Source organism: Dromiciops gliroides, chromosome 2 (genome assembly GCF_019393635.1).
Source record: "Dromiciops gliroides isolate mDroGli1 chromosome 2, mDroGli1.pri, whole genome shotgun sequence".
NCBI lineage: Eukaryota > Metazoa > Chordata > Mammalia > Microbiotheria > Microbiotheriidae > Dromiciops > Dromiciops gliroides.
The window spans coordinates 265,871,999-265,886,178 of NC_057862.1; the positions used below are offsets into that span (position 1 = coordinate 265,871,999).

General features: G+C 38.9%; 1 protein-coding gene across 7 annotated transcripts in view; it reads right to left on the reverse strand.

Moving 5' to 3' along the window:
• PACS2 (phosphofurin acidic cluster sorting protein 2) overlaps positions 1-14,180 on the reverse strand; it is a 298,609-nt gene that overhangs the window by 258,245 nt on the left and 26,184 nt on the right. The gene's annotated exons all lie outside the window — the stretch shown is intronic.

Here is a 14,180-nt window from a genome sequence, read left to right on the forward strand (position 1 = left end):
AACAAGATACCAAGCCCTAATAAAGAGGAGAGAAGACGTCTTGATCAATTTAGATTTTCTTGAAAGTCACTGGGTGAACTGTAATAACATCAAAAAGGAAGTGTATTTTGATTGGTTGAGATCATATTCTATGACTTTTGAGTAAAATAGAAGGCTCCCACTCTTTCCTTGGCTAGAGGAGGACCTTGTGAGCTTGGGAGACAAGGACAGTTGGAACACAGTAAGAAAAGCCACACAAGGAATCCAACAGAAAAGCCGTATCATATTTAAGAGGGATATCTTGTATTCTCCAGTAAAAGTCACCCCTATTTGCATATATTCTCTAAACTTGAGCCTATTTTCCCCTGAATTTAATATGTACTAGTATGAATATGTATTATAGACTTTTGCTGGAGATATTTTGCACTAGCTATACCACTGTAGTAAATACCCATTCTTTAAAAGTTTATTATAAACTAATAATTTTGAAGGGAAGTACAGGGATGGAGTTTTTTTGAGCTATAAAGTATTCAAGACACGTCTTTACCTCTCATGGCTACCACTATATTCGGTTGTACTGGGAAATGGAAGAGTGAATCCAGAGTATGTGCTATACTTCAATCACAAAACCTGACCTAGAAAATAGGTTTATAAGATATAATTTAAAGTCAGACAATCAGGAAAACCCAACCTAAAAGTAAAAAGCCTAAATATATCACTTTGTAATTGAAAACTATCCCACATTATTATAAACAGGGTGCAAGTTGAAAGTAGAGGCTACCTCCTAAAGAAAAGAAAAGAAAAAAAGAAAACAAAATTGCCAGACATGTCCCAACAAAAGCCAGAGCAAAAAGTTCAAATACTATGGAACCTGGAAGATCACACAAGATCCGATACTGACAACTAAAAAGGAGAGTAAATCTTAGAATATGATATTCTAAAATGCAAAAAAGATAAAGGCTTACCACCAAGAATAAATAAGAAAAGAATCATTCCCCATTTGATAAATGATCAAAGGATATGAATAGGCAGTGTTCAGAGAAAGAAATCCAACCTTTCAATAGCCATAAGGGAAAAAAATGTTCTAATCACTAATAATGAAGAGAAATGCAAAATTAAAGCAATTCTGAGATACCACTTCACACTTATGAGATTGACTAACACGACAAAAAAGAAAAATGACAAATGCTGGAAGGTCCATGGCAAAACAGGTATACTAATGCACTGCTGCAAGAGCTGTGAACTTGTCCAACCATTCTAGACAGCAAACTGGAACTATACTCCAAAAGATATTAAACTGTAAAATATCTACAATGACCAAATGTAAAAGAGTAAGAAAAAACTACAGATACTATAATTATACATATAGGATGATAGTCCAGTCTGAGATAAGAAAATTCTCATTCATCTTTTAAAAGAACTAGGGGACTCTTTGACCAAGCAGTACCACTATTAGCTATGTACCCCAAAGAATCAAAGAAAGAGGAAATGGACCCATATGTACAGAAATATTTATGGTACCTCTTCTTATGGTGACAAAGAATTGTAAATGGAGGGGTTACCCATCGATTGGGGAATAGCTGAACAAATTATGGTATATGAATGTGAGGACATACTATAGTGCTATAAGAAATGATAACTAGAGAGTTTAGAAAAAACTAAGAAGACATATGAATTGATGAAAAGTGAAGTGAGCAGAACCAGGAGAACCAATTTATACAATAAGAGTAATATTGTAAAGAAAGTTAACTTTTTTAAATTTTGTAACTGTGTTCATCACAATGACCAACCACAATTACAAAGGACTCATGATGAAACATGATACGCTCAAGAGTGAAGGCTGGGCAGCTAGATGGCACAGTGGATAAAGCACCGGCCCTGGATTCAGGAGTACCTGAGTTCAAATCCGGCCTCAGACACTTAACACTTACTAGCTGTGTGACCCTGGGCAAGTCACTTAACCCCAATTGCCTCACCAAAAAAAAAAAAAGAGTGAAGACTGAGGCATATTTTCTCCCCTTCCTTTTTCTTTCTTTTCTTGGACATAGCTTAATGTAGGAATGTCTTGTATGATACATATGTGTAATAGATTTTGGGTTTTTTACCTTCTCAATGGGGTGAGGCAAAGAGAATGGAGAAAATTAAAAATGGAAAATAAAACTGAATTTAAAGAAGAAGAAGAAATTCAAGAAGAAATTGCAGTGAATCAATTCTCTTGCCCCAGAACTGCAGAAAAAGTTATCTAGAAGGCAGAATACAAGAGTGAGTCTCTCAGAATTGTTGGAGACTGTCATAGACATATGGAGCTTATGGCTCTGTGCAAAACCAGCAAGATTGGAGAGTACCCTGAAAAAGCTCCATGGTGATCACCTTAGAACCCTTGGGGAACAGTAGAAGGCAGCTACTAGCATGGTGCATATAAAAGCATGATGTTGTAGTGCCCAGTCCAGAGACAGTCCAGAATCTAGGGTTCTGAGTCTCAAACACTGTTCTGAGATTCCAGAAGGGACAACCTAAAGATCCATTGCTCTGAAGAGCACAAGAACCCATAAGATCAAGATGAAGATCAAGCAAGGCAGTATTCCAGAGGACTAATAAGGAAATATGGTACCCACCTCCTGATAAGGAAAGTGAAGAATTCAGAATGCAGAATGCAACATAGTGACAGGAGAAATCTGTCTTGGTTGACTACACATATTTGTAATGGATTTTGTTTTTCTTGTGTTCTCAATTAGGGGTGGGAAGGGAGGTGGGAGGTTTAGTTGGAAAGATGAAAAAAAGCAGCTAGACTAAGCAGAATGAACCACCCCATGAAAAGTATAGTAGGAAGTGGCACAAAACCCCAATTCAAGAATTAAAGCTAAAGAAAAGAATAAATCAAAGAAATTAGCCACCAGTATAAAAAATTATTGCAATGCTAATTTCATAACAACTGCAAGCAAAACCAAGAGTGGGTTTTCCACAAGAACATATGAATACCAAAGAAGAAACAGATTTTTTTAAAAAGGCTCTTGAAAACAATTAGAGGATTAAGTAGTTTAGAAGACAATATATAAACTTTACCCAAGAAATGGAGAACTAGAACATACCAAATATAAATCAGTTACTCCATGAAGCTGCAAGAAATATTAGAACCAAACCCAAAGATTGAAAAAAATAAAAGATATATGTTGTAGGGGCAGCTAGGTGGTACACCGGCCCTGGAGTCAGGAGTACCTGAGTTCAAATCCGGCCTCAGACACTTAACACTTACTAGCTGTGTGACCCTGGGCAAGTCACTTAACCCCAATTGCCTCACTTTAAAAAAAAAAAAAAAAGATATATGCTGTAAAAGACAAATTACCAGGGGCAGCTAGGTAGCACAGTGAATAGAGCACCGGCCCTGGATTCAGGAGTACTTGAGTTCAAGTCTGGCCTCAGACACTTGACACTTACTAGCTGTGTGACCCTGGGCAAGTCACTTAACCCCCATTGCCCCAGCAAAAAAAAAAAAGACAAATTACCTAGAAAAGAGGTCAAGAAGAGATAATTAAGAATCAGACTCAAAAGTATGATTAAAAAACCCAAACAACCATAGAAACTGTATTTAATGAAATCATAAATAAAACTTCCCAAATATAATAGAACCATAAAGCAAAGTGAAAATACAAAGATTCCATCACTTTTACAAAAGGAAAATCCTTAAGAACAAATAAACAAACTTCAGAGCTTCTACAATAAAGGAAAAATACTACAAAAGCCAGAAATGAGCTGTATGAAGCGATACTAAGGAACCACAGTCAGGATTCACAGAAAACAACAGTTTCTACTGAAAACCAGAAGAGACTTATGATACATATGATACTCCAAAAGCTGAGTATAATCCTACAGTGGGGAAAAAAAATGGACCTTTAATTGAATACAGAGGTTTTATACTTTTCTGATAAAAAGTCCAAGAGCTGAGTGGGAACTATGAAATATCAAGACTCCAGAGAAACCTAGAAAGGTAAATGTATTTGAGTAAATAGAAGGAACTATATGATGACTTAGTATTAATATGCTATTATAACAAATGTTCCTTTAGAACCTTAATGCTTTCAAAGGGTACTAAGGAAGTTAAATAAGAAAAACAATTTAGAAGAATAGAAGTATGATATATAATATATATTATACATATATACATGTGTATGTATGAATGTGTGTGTGTGTGTGTGTATGTGTATGTATATACCAGGGATTGATGTCCAATAAAGTTGGGGCACTGAATAGAAGCAAACTGCTTCAATTAAAGATCTCTGTACTGATTACATGCCTTCTCCACTACCACTTTCTCTTTAGTAAAGAGGGGAATGAATATAGAGCAAAAAGGACATGATGGAGGGAAACATAACAATTACTTATCATAATCATGAATATTAGTGAAACTCAACCATAAATCTGAGGAAAGTAGAAAATAGAAAGCAGACTCAAACAAGATATTGTTTGTTTAAACAAAAAGATTCACAAAAAGTTAAAATAAAGGGCTAGAGCAGAATTTATTATGCTTCAGGGGCCATAGGAGCAGTCATGATACGGCAATAGCAAAAAACTGAGAGTAAAAGAAATAAGGAGTAAAGTTGTTGTTTGTCCTTTGTTCTGGAAAAGGACCACGACGTTGGGGTGATGTCATGACTTGCAGTGAATTGGATTTAAGTGAGGGAGGGCTGTCACCAACCTCATTCTCTCCTCCAGAGCCATCTGGGTTCAGTGTCTTCAGGACGACTAGAGATGGCCCTGGCTGTTTAAGGCAATTGGGGTTAAATGACTTGCCCAGAGTCATACAGCTAGTAACTGTCTGAGGTGAATTTTGAACTTAAGTCCTCCCAGCTTCAAGGCCAGTGATCTATCCACTGCATCACCTAGCTACCTAGGAGTAAAGTTAAATTATGCTTAAAGGCACAAGAGACATTAAATACCAATACCTAATATGTGAATGCCAAATGACATACTATCTAAATATGTAAAGGAAAACTTGATCAAATTACAAGAAAAAATAAATAGCAAAATTACAATAGAGTTGGGGAACTCAATGTATGCCTTTCTCAGAACTAGCTACATCTAACAAAAAGATAAAAAGAAAAACGTTAAGAACCTGAAAAAAACTTTTTAAAAGTAATTGGGGGAGCAGCTAGCTGGCGCAGTGGATAGAGCACTGGCCCTGGATTCAGGGGGACCTGAGTTCAAATCCGGTCTCAGACACTTAACACTTACTAGCTGTGTGACTCTGGGCAAGTCACTAAACCTCAAATGCCTCACCAGAAAAAAAAAAAAAAAAAAACAACCCAAAAACATAATTAGGACTATGGCAGATAATAGAAAGAAGCATAGTTAAGTTCTTCCCGACAACTCCTCCACAAAGATCTAAACATCCCAGACACAGTCCTGATGGGGGAAATCCAAGGGAAATAAATCATAATGAGTCATTTTTCTACCACAGGTTGGCATAAGGAGACAGACAGAAAGGTGTGCAGACAGTGGAAACAGAACTGAGCCAGAAATAGCTGTAAAATAGAAGAAAAAAGTCCTAGATCAAGCAAAGAGGTACCTAAACTTCTTCAGGGTACAGAAACAGGAGCCAGTTGGCACCTCTGTCACACATTGCCCAGTACCTGGGTCATAGATCCAGGAAGGGACTGAGGAAGAAACCTTTAACTATAATGGAATTCTAAGGTAAGGAGTAGTAAGCTCTAAGCTGTGTATGGAGTAAAGAACAAGTTCAGTGTAGGTTCCAGCTCCAGCCCCAGTCCAGTCTGTAGCAGAATAACTAGACCAAAGGGGAGTCAGCTGTTCTGTCAATAAACCCGAAGAGCTTTCCAGATGGCTGATAAAGACTGAGTTCAGCAGCAGTAGACTAAAGTTTCAATGAGAGAAAATCCCAAAGGTGTGTTGTTCAGATCCAAGCTCAAGTAAGGAATTTACATAATATTTCACCCTGGATCAGATGACTCTGGGAGCAATGAAAGTTTGCAAATGCCCAGCCTGAGCTGATCCTGAGATCCTAGAAAAACAAAACACTTTATATTCCAAAAAAGGAGCAGACATTTGCTACAGAAAAATGTTTAATGTGATTGTATGTCTTGAGGAGTGGGGAGGGAGGGAGAAAAATTTGAAACTAGAAATCTTATAAAAAACAAATGTTGAAAACTATTTCTACATGTAACTAGAAAATAATGAAATACTTTTATGATTTAAAAAATTAAAATAAAATGACAATTTTACCCAACTAATCTACAGATTCAATGTCATCCCAATCAAATCACTAAAAAAATTATTTTACTGATTTAGAAAAAAATAATAAAGTTAATTTGGAAGAACAGAAAGTCAGGAGCTTCAAAGAAACCAGGAAAAAAAAAAGATGTAAAGGAAATAGTTTCAGCAGTATCGGACCTTACATTATATTATAAGGTGAGAGACTTTTTGAAGTGTAAAATGAATAATTTCAATTATTTTAAATTAAATTTTTCTTGTATAAGTAAAACCTATGTAGCCAAGTATAGAAGGAATACAGAAAATTGGGGGAAAACTTTCCCTCTCATTTAGTATTTAAGCTCTAAATACATTTTTAAAAAATAACCGGAAAGCAAATTAACAGGTTGGCACAAGAGAAGCAAAAGTGTGCAAACAATAAACCCTGAAAATTAAAGAAACTATATAGCAACCAATGACTCCATGAGACAAAAAGAAATATAAAAGCAAAGTCAAAAGACTAAAAAAAAAAGAAAATGCTAGATATCTCATAGCAAGAACCAATGTCCCAGAAAACAAATCAAGAAAGATAAGGGGGCTGTGCTAGGTGGCGTAGTGGATAAAGCACCAGCCCTGGATTCAGGAGGACCTGAGTTCAAATCTGGCCTCAGACACTTGACACTTACTAAGCTGTGTGACCCTGGGCAAGTCACTTAACCCTCATTGCCCCACCCAAACCCCCCCAAAAAAGATAATTTAAGAATCACTGGAGTGCCTAAATGCCGTAACCAAGAATCTAGACATCCTATGTTAGGAAATCAAAAATGAAACTGTCCAGTCTCTTAAAATTAGAGGCCAAAATGAAAATAGAAAGAAAATACCTGTCACCTCCTGAAAGAAATTCCATGAAAACTCCTAGGTACGCTGTAGAAAAAATTCAGTTTCCCAACAAAGTCAAAATAAATAAGTAGCCAAATAAAGAAATAAATGAAGACACTACAAACAACCAGAAAAGTACTTAAATAATGAAGAACCATAGTCAGAATCACTCATGATTTAGCAGCCACTACTATAAAGGAGCAGAGTGCTTGGAACACAATATTCCAAAAACAAAGGATAATGGCTTATAACCAATGATAACATACTCTGCAAAACTGTGTATAATCCTACAGGGTGAAAAAAAAAATGGTTTTTAATGAGATAAAGGATAGCAAAAGCACTTCCTGATGAAAAGACAGAAGCTTCATAAAAACAAAGGACGGACATCAGGAGAAACACAAAAAAGTAAACATGAGCATCAGGGACTAAAAAAGATAAAATCTTTACATTCTAATATAGAGAGATGGACTATGTGTCTCTTCAGAACCCTATCATCATCAGGAGTCCTATGGATGTGTTTTCTAAAATTATTAAGATAAACTGTGTTTTCTAAAATTATTGATTGCTATTTATATGTTAATGACTATTGCACCCATTTGAGCAGTAAGCATTTATTATTAAGATCATATATTCCAGTAAAGAATTGACCGCATGTCTCCCTAACTTCTCATGGTCTCAGGCCTTCATACCTACACTGTACTAGAAGGAAGAGCAAATAAGAGTGAGGCCTAAGAGAGGTGTAGGAAAGGGCAAAAAGAGAGAACAGAGGTGGGTCAGTACACTGTTTTTGTTTTTTTGTGGGTTTTTTTTTTCGGTAAGGCAATTGGGGTTAAGTGACTTGCCCAGGGTCACACAGCTAGTAAGTGTTAAGTGTCTGAGGCCGGATTTGAACTCAGGTACTCCTGAATCCAGGGCCGGTGCTTTACCCACTGCGCCACCTAGCTGCCCCGGTCAATACACTGTTAATCAAAGCCAATTAGTTATAGCATCATTCAGTTCCACTAAATGACATAAATTAAGAGTGTTCTAAAGAGTATGCAAAAGGGCAAATTCCAGTGTTTAGGTGTGCTTTTTCACCTGGCTAAACATTTCCATTTCTTTTGTTCACCTGGGTGAACAAGAACTGAACTTTCTGGGGTGAGGAAGAGAGAGAGAGAGAGCAATAAAACTGATCTCTGGGTTTCCCTTAGAAATACATCATTAGGGGCAGCTAGGTGGCGCAGTGGATAAAGCACCGGCCCTGGATTCAGGAGTACCTGAGTTCAAATCCGGCCTCAGACACTTAACACTTACTAGCTGTGTGACCCTGGGCAAGTCACTTAACCCCCATTGCCCCGCCAAAAAAAAAAAAAGAAATGCATCATTAATAATTATTTTCTCACAATCCCCCATCTGATTTGTTGAGAAACTACTGCTTCCTCAAAGAATCATTATTACAAATATTTTACAAAGGGTTCTTAACTATGGGATTTATGATGGTTAACAATGTGAAGGGAAAAAAGAAAAACGAGCAATGCATTGACAAAACTAAAGAGGGCAGTGCCCTTTAGGAGGTAAATCTTACAAATAGTGTATACAACACGGAAAGGGGAAACAATAAGGGAAATGTCCAGTTAAGTCCCTGGAAGTCTCATCCCCTACAGATGATTCTCAGGACATCATTTTGATGCAGCTCTGTATTGCAGGTATAATCTCAGGTGTGATTGCAGAGAAGTCTTTTCCAGGTTCTTTAGATGTTCTTCCTCAGCTGTACGTGTTGTTGTTTTGATGATGGTAAAAGAGGGGCAAAGGGGGAGTAGAAAAAAAGAGAAGGATGGTGTGAGAAAATGGTTAGTTGTCTTTTAACAGTCAATCATACTTCTCCTGACCTGTTTTTAGGACAAAGGTCTCAGATCCCCATCTCCCCTTCTGGCTAACAAAATCACATGGTTCAAGGAGCCTTGGTCTCAATAAGGTCAGCTCCAGAGTTGTGTCCATATAAGGAAGAATAAGGTCCACTCCTGAGTTATGCCCATATAAGGAAGAACTGATTAGGGATGGGAATACTGCATTCTGATTAGCTAGTTTTTGCATGTAGATTGTAACCCTTGAGTAATGATGAAAAAGGGGAGGGTCCATTCGCATTAGGGGCTAGGGTTTAAAACAGGGCCTGTGAGCTCCCTTTCTTTGCACCCACTAGCTGCACACTAGAGTGCTTCCTTTTCATGAGAAGGAAATAAATGAGCCTTTGTCACATCACTGCTGAATTCCTGAGAATTATTGAGAAGAGGATTGTTTTCCCTCACAATTTGGAGGTCCCACCGAGATTTAAGGAGCTGCAGGGAACCCTCCGTGTTCCAGTACTCTTCGACAGGATCAGTGGCCAAGAAATTGTTGGAGCCCAGAGGGGGCCCCCGCCCCAACTCCTGAGCCCGAGGAACTCAACAGAGACATTGAAAATGCAGGGTGGAGCATGCTCACCAAGGGGGCAAGAATTTATCAGAACAGGGGAGGAAAGGACTGTCGGAGTACTCCTTGGGTGGTTGCCCTGGGGAAAAAATCATCAAGCATGCCAAGCGGGGTGTCAGGCAGTTTGAATCCATAGGCATCAGGCGTGCCAAGCAATGTGTCAGGTGGTTTGAGCCCACAGGAATCAGGTGTGCCAGGAAGGGTGGTTCCCAAGAATTCAAAGGGTTCATTAGAGACTGTGTTGAAGGAACTAAGTAAGATGGAGAATGGCACCTCTAGTGATACAGAAAAAGAAGAAAGTACATCTCCTGAAATTCCCAAAGACAGCCCTTTGGGAGACAAATTAGAAAGCTGAGATAAATTTGAGAGGTATACAGGAAAATGTAAAAAGAGAATGATAAAAATATTGTTGCCTAATATAGACTGGGGTTCCCCTCAAGGGAAGTTCAGCCCTTTGGCCTAATTTTGGGTCTAATGAAAATAGGGTATGTCAAGCTTTAAATGTATATGTGAATAGTAAAAATCCCCAAAATCAAGAAGGGGAGTATGCTAAATTATGGCTGTCTGATACAAGACTGTTTCCCCTATGGAATAAAGAAACTAAGGACATGGAGAATAGCTCAAAGTGGGATCCATTAGAGTACTTGACCCCTCCCCACTATGCTCTCCCACCCCAAGTTGTGGGAGCATCTGGAATACAAGAGGGGGAGGGGGCCTTGAGTTCTATGGCCCCCTCATCCTCTGGAACCTTTCCTAAATCACATGGAACTCTCCAGAGAGAGCTCTGCCAACTTCATAAGGATATCCAGAATCTCCCTCTGGGATCAAAAGTAGAGGAACCCAGTGTCAGTAAACAAGAAAGATTGTTCCCATTAAGGGAAGTTCTATTAGGAGGGGGTGAAATAGGTTATGTAGATGCTCCATTAACCAGCCTAGATATTAGAAACTTTAAGACAGAATTGAGACCCTTATTGAAGACCCCATTGGATTAGTGGAGCAGTTTGATCAATTTTTAGGTCCCAGTACATATACCTGGAAGGAGTTAATGGCAATTATGAGCACTCTATTTTCTGAGGAGGAAAGACAGCAAATCAGAAGGTTGGCAATGGAAAATTGGGAAAGGTGCCATGCGGGGGGGTAGTCCCAGCTGATCAGAAATTCCCAAATATAGATCCAGGCTGGGATAATAATAATGAGAATCACCAGAATCATATGCAGGACTTAAGGAATTGATAATACAAGGAATAAAAGAGTCAGTCCCTAAGTGTCAGAATCTCAATAAAGCCTTTGAAATACAGCAAGGGAAGGATGAGTCTCCTTCTGTGTTCTTAGAGAGACTGAGATATCAGATAAGATGGTATGGAAATCTGGACCCTGAAAGTCAGCTAGCACAAGGAATGTTTAAATTAAACTTTGTAACCAAGTCCTGGCTAGATATTAATAAGAAATTATAAAAAGTCGAGGGGTGGAGTGAGAAGCCATTGGAGGAATTATTGAGGGTAGCACAAAAGGTGTTTGTAAGGAAGGAAGAGGAGAAACAGAAGCAAAAAGCTAGGATTATGGTGTCTACCATGACCGAAATCATGCGAAAGCAGGGAATGAATAATAGTAGGGAAAATCCCCCAGGGGAATTTCCCAGGAGGTATCAAGGGAAAGGTGACCAGTATGGGAGAAATAGTTCAAGGGAAGCAGGGCAGGGAAGCCCATGGAGATGGGGCACTGAGAGGAAACCCCTCACCTGCTTCAAGTGTGGAAAAATTAGGCACATGCAGAGGAACTGCCTGAGTAGTGAAGAGGAGGCCAAAGTGCTCTCCCTGATGGAATTTGATGACTAGGGAAGTCAGGGGTTCTTTATTCTGGAACCCTTGATAAACCTATGGGTGGGGCCAAGAGGAGAGCAGGTGATTTTTCTGATACTCTTTTTTTTTTTTTTTTTTTACTGTTTGGCAAACAAGAGAAATTAATGATAGTGAGAGTAAAAGGGGAAACCTTCCCTGCACCTTATTTTGAACCAACCATACTGGAATATAACAATAAGGAAATTTATTTATGGGAGACTTCTGTACATCCCTGAAGCAGGGGTGAATCTGTTTGGGAGAGATTGGATAGTAGAGATGGGAGTAAATCCTGAGGTACAGGGAAACAAAATTGTGACTAGGCTATTAACTTTGAGGGAGGAAGAAGGATAATTCAACCTTCCGTTTGGGCAAGTGAGGGTAACCGGGGAAAGCTGCAGATTACCCCCATTAAGATTCATCTAAAAGATCCCTCCATAGTAGTGAGGGTCTGGCAATATCCAGTCTCACTTGAGGGAAGCAAAGGATTGACCCCTGTAATAGAGGGACTCATACGAGATGGCCTGTTGGAGCCATGTATGTCCCCATTCAATACCCCAATATTACCTATCCAAAAGTCAGATGACTCCTATAGGTTGGTATAAGATTTAGGAGCTATAAATAAAATAGTAGAAATCAAACACCCTGTAGTCCTGGACCCTTATCCATACCCTACTGAGTAAAATCCCCTTTGAGAGTGAATGGTTTAGTGTAATGGACCTGAAGGATGCATTCTGGGCTTGCCCTCTAGATCCTGAAAGCAGGGATCTATTTGCATTTGAATGGGAAGATCCCCAGAATGGGAGGAAGCAGTAGCTCAGGTAGACTGTACTCCCACAATGTTATACTGAGTCCCCAAAAATGTTTGGTCAGATTTTAGAAGAGTTACTCCAGGAGTTGAATTTATCTAGAGGCATAACTCAACTCCAATATGTTGATGATCTATTTATTGGTTGCCGGGAGGAAAGGATGGAGGTAGCACAAGCAACCAATGAATGACTTACTAAATTTTTTAGAAGATAAGGGGTTAAGAGTGTCCAAATCCAAGTTACAATATGCTAAGAAGAAAGTAAAATATTTAGGACACTTTATTAAGTGCAGGAAGAAGACAACTAGACCCTGAAAGGATTATGGGGATCCATCACCTCCCCCTGCCTAAAACAAAAAGAGAACTACAAAAGTTCTTGGGCTTGGTAGGATATTGTATGCTATGGATCGACTCCTATGCCCAACTAACTAAACCACTATATTCCAAGTTGTTGAAGGAGGAGCCAAATGTCATAAGGTGGACAGAAAGAGAAGAGCAAATAGAAGAAATAATTATTGATTAAATCCCCAGTTCTAGCCCTTCCGTCTCTACAAAAACCTTTTCACTTATTCATGAATGGAGATAGGGGAACAGCTTTAGGGGTTCTGGTACAAGTCTGGGGAGGACAAAAAAGACCAGTAGCCTTCCTGTCAAAATGACTAGATCCAGTAGCAAGGGGATAGCCTGAATGCATCCAGGCAGTAGCTGCAACTGCCCTATTAGTAAAAGAAAGCAGGAAACTGACATTTGGAGGAGCCCTTGTGGTGGGCACTCCTCATCAAGTTAGAACAATTCTCAACCAGAAAGCAGGGAGATGGTTTACAGATTCTAGAATTTTGAAACATGAGGCAATTTTATTAGAAAAGAATGACTCGGAAAACTGTCTGAACCCCACATCTTTTCTATGGCACGGTGTTAGTGAGAACAATGATCCATTGGAGCATGATTGTCTGAACCTTATAGATTATCAAACGAAAGTTCAGGGGGACTTAGAAGAATATCCATTTATTCAAGGGAAACACTTGTTCATAGATGGGTCCTCCAGGGTGGTGGAGGGAAGGAGACATAACAGTTATGCTATAATCGATGAGAACCATGAGAGTGGAAGGCTGCCAAACAACTGGTCAGCACAAACTTGTGAACTATATTCTTTGAATTAGTAAAATTCTTTGAATCAATAAAATGCTTAGCCAATGACTTAGGAACTATATATACCAATTCAAAGTATGCCTCTGGAATAGTACATGTGTTAAGCCTAACACACCATGAACTGAAAAAGAAAGTTTTAGAGAATTTAAAATAGCTGTAGTACATGTAGCCAGACACCAGGGTACAGATACGTTTGCTGATGAGGAAGCAAAAAAAAACTGGTCTCTGTGAACCAATTAATGGTCTTGATACCAACCTTACCGACTGTGGTAAGGGTCCCAATCTTTTTGGAATAAGAGAAGAAAAAACTCAGGGAGGTGGGGGCTCAATGCATGGATAAAGGGTGATAGGTACTTCCTGAAAGGAGGGAAATGGTTAACAGAGCCATCATGAGAGAACTCATGGGCACTCTGCATCAGGGGAACCATTTGGGACCACAGACTATGTGTGATATCATATTAAGAAGGTATGGATGCATTGGGATCTATACTATTGCAAAGCAGATTAGTGAGGGCTGTATAATTTGCCGAAAAATAAATAAGAAAGTAAAAAGTCAATGAATTCCTTGGGGTTCAGGCCCCGGGACTGAGACCATTCCAGAGTATGCAGGCAGATTTTGCAGAAATGCCACTGATAGGGAAATTGAAATATCTATTAGTCTTGGTAGATCACCTGACAGGATGGGTCAAGGCTTTCCCCACAGGAAAGGCTGCTTCCCAAGTGGTGGCTAAACTGATATTAGAACAGATCATTCCTAGGTATGGACTGGTGGAGAATATAGACTCAGATAATGGGACCCACTTTATTGCTCAAACTCTGCAATCAATAATACAGGTTTTAGAAATAAGATGAGATTTTCACACTCCTTGGCATCCTCC